This window comes from Hippopotamus amphibius, chromosome 4 (assembly GCF_030028045.1).
Source record: "Hippopotamus amphibius kiboko isolate mHipAmp2 chromosome 4, mHipAmp2.hap2, whole genome shotgun sequence".
Lineage (NCBI taxonomy): Eukaryota > Metazoa > Chordata > Mammalia > Artiodactyla > Hippopotamidae > Hippopotamus > Hippopotamus amphibius.
The window spans coordinates 155,150,313-155,156,100 of record NC_080189.1 but is presented as its reverse complement, the minus strand read 5'-3'; the positions used below and the strand labels follow the sequence as shown (position 1 = coordinate 155,156,100).

At 46.4% G+C, this 5,788-nt stretch overlaps 1 non-coding gene across 1 annotated transcript; it reads right to left on the bottom strand.

Annotated features, from left to right (window-relative positions):
• Positions 1 to 4,967: 4,967 nt before the first annotated feature.
• Positions 4,968 to 5,094, bottom strand: LOC130852870 (small nucleolar RNA SNORA27). The gene has a single exon (XR_009053573.1). It is a non-coding gene; the product is annotated as a small nucleolar RNA SNORA27 (small nucleolar RNA).
• Positions 5,095 to 5,788: the final 694 nt, after the last annotated feature.

The following is a 5,788-nucleotide window of genomic DNA, read 5'->3' as shown; positions in this document are numbered from 1 at the left end:
GCTCCCTGGGCGTCAGACACAGGGCGGCGGCCACGGCTCAGGCGAGCACGGGACCAGCCCTGGAGCAGCCTCCAGCGTCTTCTCCAGAAGCAGCTCTGCGGCGGACACGTGGCCTCTCAGGCTGATGAGCCTGCGCCGGGTCACCTTCCTCAGCGTGGGTGGCGCGTCCGAGGCCACAGCCGCCGGTGCGTTCGCTCGCTCAACACGTGCTGTGTGCGGGGCGCGCTCTGCAGGCTCACCGTGAGCCACGCAGACAAGGCCCGACTGCGGACTTTGCACACAAGAAGGGGAACAGACCACAGGGCAATAGACAAAGTCCTGTATACCTTATGATGATCACCATATGACGCCGTTAGCCGCCACGTCTAACGATGTGTGTGTGTGTGTGGGGGGGGGGGATGAGGGAGCTGAGGGGGGAGGGGAAATGGGGGAGGGGTGGTTAGAAGAGGTGAGCGGTGTTGGTCGGAGGTCGGGGAAGAGCTCTAACGTAAAGACAGTGAGGGGCTTCCCTGGCGGTCCAGTGTTTAGGGCTCGGCGCTTTCACTGCTGTGGCCCCGGGTTTCATCCCCGGTCCGGGAACTAAGATCCCGCAAGCTGCACAGCTCGGCCAAAAATAAAATAAAATAAAAAAATAAAGTAAAGACAGTGAACAGAAGCCTGAAGGAACCAGGATATGCAGCTCTGGGGGAGGAAGCAGCAGGCGTGGAGGTTCTGTGTTTAGAAGGAACTTGGCGTGTTTGAGGCATAAGGAGGAGGCCAGTATGGCTCCAGCAGAGGGAAGGAGAGGGTGGTGGCCCATGGAGAGGGAGGCAGGGCCGCGTCACTGGGCGTGTGGAGCCCGGGCTTTTTCTATGTGTCTGACAAGAGGTGACAGAGGCTAGCTTAGGTTTGCAAAGATCATTTTGGCTGTCATGTAGAGAACAGGCGACTGGCAGGGACATCCCCACCAGGAGGCCACTGCGGTGGGTCAGGGAGAGAGAGGTGAGACTAGGGGATTCATTTTGGACGTTCTAGGAGCGATGGATTCAAAAGCTGCTGACGTATTTTGAAAGTTGAGCTGACGAGATTTGATCATAAAATGGAGGTGGGCGTGAACAACAAGGAGGCAAGGTGATTCCCAGGTTTGCCGCGTGAACTTCTAAGTCAACCGTGCAGGTGAGGGGAAGTTGAGAATTCTGAGCTGGAGATGTGAGGCTTCGAGTCTGGACCCAGGGTGGGGGCCGGGGAGGGGAGGTAGGCTGGAGATACATTTCATCAGCTTGTAGATGGAACTGACAGACATGGGAGAGGTGGGATCCCTGGAGAAACTTCGAAGGGAGGGGAAGGGAAATGAGGACTGGGCCCCAGACCTCCACCATGGAGAGGTCAGGAAGAGGAGGCTGAACCAGCCCAGGAGACTGAAAAAGAGGAGCCAGTGAGGTAAGAGTGAAACCAGGTGAGTGGGGTGTGCTGATGCTTGTGAAGCGCAGACAGGCAGGAGAGAGGGAGGGCTTACCTGTGCCAAAAGCTTCCATCAGCTGGGGCCCACATAAAATGCTGAGATTGGCAAGTTGGAGGTCATGGGCAACATTGACAAGAGAGCTTCAGAGGGGCGGTGGGGATAGTACAAGGGTTAGTACAAGAGTGAATGGGGGGACTTCCCTGGTGGCGCAGTGGTTAAGAATCCGCCTGCCAGTGAAGGGAACACAGTTTCGATCCCTGGTCCAGGAAGATCCCACATCCATGGGGCAACTAAGCCCATGCGCCACCACTACTGAGCCTGTGCTCTAGAGCCCGAGAGCCGCAACAAGAGAAGCCACCGAAATGAGAGAAGCCCACACACCGCAACAAAGAGTAGCCCCCACTTGCCACAACCAGAGAAAGCCCACACGAAGCAACAAAGACCCAACACAGCCAAAAATACATAAATAAAATAATAAATAAATCTTAAAAAAAAAAAAAAAGAGTGAATGGGACAGAAGGAGATGGAGATACAAGGACAGACCAATCTACCTGAGGAATTTTGCTGTACAAGGGAATAGAGAAATGGACTAGCCTATTGGACCTCCAGGGAGAAGAAGCAGAACTTGGATGGTCACCGATGACCTTGCTGAGAGGTATCAGAGCAGCAGATGTGACAGACTGGAGGCTGCTGTGTTAGGCAGGAGGCCAGCATATCTTCCCTGAGACTGGAAGGAAAGAGGGAAGAAAGGGTAAACGTGTGGATAACGCTGAAGGAAATGGAGGGCTTCATCCAGTGTTCTTTCTCTGTGACCTGAAATTTCACCATCACTGTTTTCTGAAGCCTGACTTTCAGTAACCGAAGAGAAAGATGCCACTTAAAGAGCAGAGCCAAGATGGAGGCTGGTGGAGGAAGGGCTCTAGTTACAGCCCCTTTTGCCTAAGGCTGCCTGTCTGGGCAGATCTGGTCAGAAAAGTAGGTCTGGCCGGGGCAGCCAGTGCAGGACAGCATATCTGCAAACAGTCTACAGCCTCAGGACCCAGGACTTCACCACTGGATGATGCATTAATTTAGGAATCCTCCAGTTCTGACTAGGGGCTGGGATTCAGAGGGGCTAATGGACCCTCGGCAGAAAAGAATCCTTCCTACTGTTTCATTGTTCCCAGAGCCACACACCTGTGAAATAATGAGGGTGACCTTTGCATCCAGAAAAATGGTGTACCAGTTAAGATCCCTCAAGCCAATAAAACAGTGATGCTTGCTACTCAAAGTGTGGTCCCTGAACCAGCATCAACTGGGATCTCTATAAAAATAGAGTCTCAGCGCTACTGCATCAGTCTTACTTTAACAAAATTCTGAATTGATCCGAATGTGCAAACCTAACAACTAACATTGAGAACACTAACTTAAGCCATAAAAATATTAATTTTGGGAGTTAGAATCTAGGGTAGATTCAACAGCTCCCTTGATGTAATGGAGGCCTAACCATTATCAGAGTTTTTTCGTTTTTTGTTTTTTTTAAATCCTGATGCTTACTGCCTCATGGTTATAACATGGCTGCCACAGCCCCCAGAATCATGCACTGATATGACAAGGTTCAAAGTTTGGGCATGGGGTACAGGGCCAAGGTGATAAGAGTTTGTTTTGTGAACTCTCTCCTTTTGTCGAACAGGGAAAAAACTTCCCCAGATCCCTGCAAGAGATATCCCCTTTGCTCTAATTGGGCAAATACTTGCCACCATCATCAGCTAGGGCATCTGGGAAAGTGAATTTTTGGCTTTTTCACTGTCCTATGTAATAGGGAGCAACATGGAGGAGCTTGGAAAAGGCTACTGGGCAGCCAGTCATCCGTGCGTGCCATGAAAGGCAGGCATGAAACATAAATGCACACATGGCAAACTTCACACATTAAATAATTAATTACTTAAGTACTTCCTTAATGAGAGAAAACAAGGAAGATCAGGGTCTTCCATTAATTTTCTGTCTTTAATTTATTTGATCAATTAATAGACCTTTTTTTTTCTGTTTAATTGATTTGCTTTATGTTATCCAGCTCAAAAATCAAATGGTTTTGTTTAAAATACAAGCTTCTTTGAAGGCAGAAATTGCCATATGAATGTAAACTTTGTGTACTCCTTCTAGCTCAGTGCCACTACATTCAGTGAAAATATAGATGAAGAGACCAAGAATAAGGTAGTCAACCACGTCTATTAATGCTCTTCAAACATATAAATGTGCTGTCCACAACAGCTGCATAAAAAACCTGAGAATTTTACATTCCCTTTAACACAGAAATTCCACTTCTGGGAATTAGTCCTAAGGAAATAATCATGTATGCATTTCAGAAACAGCCATCGACAAGTTACTTATAAAAACTGGGGACAACTTAAATCTCCAATGACAGGGCATTGGTTGGATGATACAGCCATACAATGAGATACTAAACAGCTATAAAAAAAAAATTGACAGCATTGAGTAGTATTTAATGGCATGAGAAAGTGTTCACAATATATTATTACATGAAAAAAGCAGTTTATAAGGCAGTAAGTATATAATATAATCATATTTTAATATTTTAAAATATAATTATGCTAAGGAAAAAAAATACACTACAAGGACACACTCCAAAATATTGCCTTTCTGGGTGGCAGGATTATGTGAGGTTTTGATTTTTCCTCACATAATTTATTTTGTAAACATGTTTTATGTTACTATAACAAAAAAAAGAGAGGGTTTGTGGAGCTCTGATTAGGCTCTAGTCTTCCCTTTCTCACCTCTCCTCCCTAACCCCAGGCTAAGCAAGAAGACTTCCCCACGAACTCCAACAGCTGTGGAGGCTTCTGGAGACCCCTCCCACTTGGCTAAGTTTCTGTTTTGGTGGAAACTCTCAATGTTTCCATTGTCTAATTCGAGTGTTTAAATTATTCATCTTAATTAAGTAGGACTAGGTGTTGTTTTGACAGAGACTCTCGCCCATCCAATTTTCCTTACCTCTTGTTTGTTTTAGAAGACAGGAATGAAGAGGGTTGAGAGGGAGGGCAGGTCACCCACCGTGCAGTATCTACATCTGAAAGGCCACCTTTCTGCTGGAAGAAAAGGACAGTCAGGATGTCCCCTGGCTGGTGACTTCCCACACTGCCAGTTCCTTAGATCTTTTTTTTTTTTGCAAATTTACAATCATGTATTAAATCTTACTGAAATGGGGCCTAGAGGCAAACATCCCCACTTTTGAGCTCTCTTCTGATGAGGTGACAGACTCTGAAATACCAAATAATTTTAAGCAAAACCAGATCACTAATAAAACTTACAAGTTATTAAACTTTTTTGGGGGGGCTGTGCCACACGGCATGAGGGATCTTAGTTCCCCCCATCAGGGATCGAACCCGAGTCCCCTGCAGTGGAAGGGCAGAGATGGAACCACTGGACGGCCAGGGAATTCTCCTACAACTTATTAAACTTTTTATACTCTGAAAACTAGAACTGCTTGGTAACAAACCCAACAAGACTTTAGGGTAAGTTTGTTACAGTTTGTTTCCTCTGACAGGTTACAAGACAAACACCCAGTTTGCTTGAGTTTTAAAAGGATATTTCCTTTGCCCCGCCAGAATGACCAATAAAGACATGAGTCCAACTGGCAAAGTGAAAGGGGGGTTCCTTAGATCTTGAAAGCCAGCCAGAACTGTGTCTTTGCAGAAGTAGCGGCCTGGGTTCCAAGGTGCGTCAGTAGACCAAATGGTGGTTTCATGAGTGGACAGTTATTCTCTTAACTCAGATGTATGTTCCCACTCTGTGCCAGGTGGTTTCATGGGGAGAGGGAGCCAGTCTAGACAGGTGACCATGGGCATCCTCTCAGAGGTGGTGACATCTGAGCTGAGACTTGAATGGACTTCCAACCATGAGCAAATCTAGGGGAACAGGTTTCCAGACAGAGGAAACAACAAGGGGAAGGACTTGTGTGGGAATGAGCTTGGCCATGTCTAGGAAAGGAGGGAATCCTGGGAGGTCTTTTCCAGGGATAAATTCCCACAAGGGGTGACGGGACCAAAAGTTATAGACATTATTTTAGACTCTTGATATATATAGCTGGATCTTAAGTTCCAAAATGAACTTAAGATCTTATGTTCAATTGTTAACAGTGGTTGCCCTGGAGAGTGGGATTCAGAGGTCGACAGGTTGAGAAAACAGACTAAAGTTTCCATCTTCTTCATGATTTGAATTTTGTGCCGAGAGTATACGTCATTTTTATAATTTAAAGTGACCTAATGTTTTAGAACACTGGTAATAAGCAGGGTGATAGATATAGTGTTTTATTATTCTAAGTATCATACATGCATATAGAAATCCATT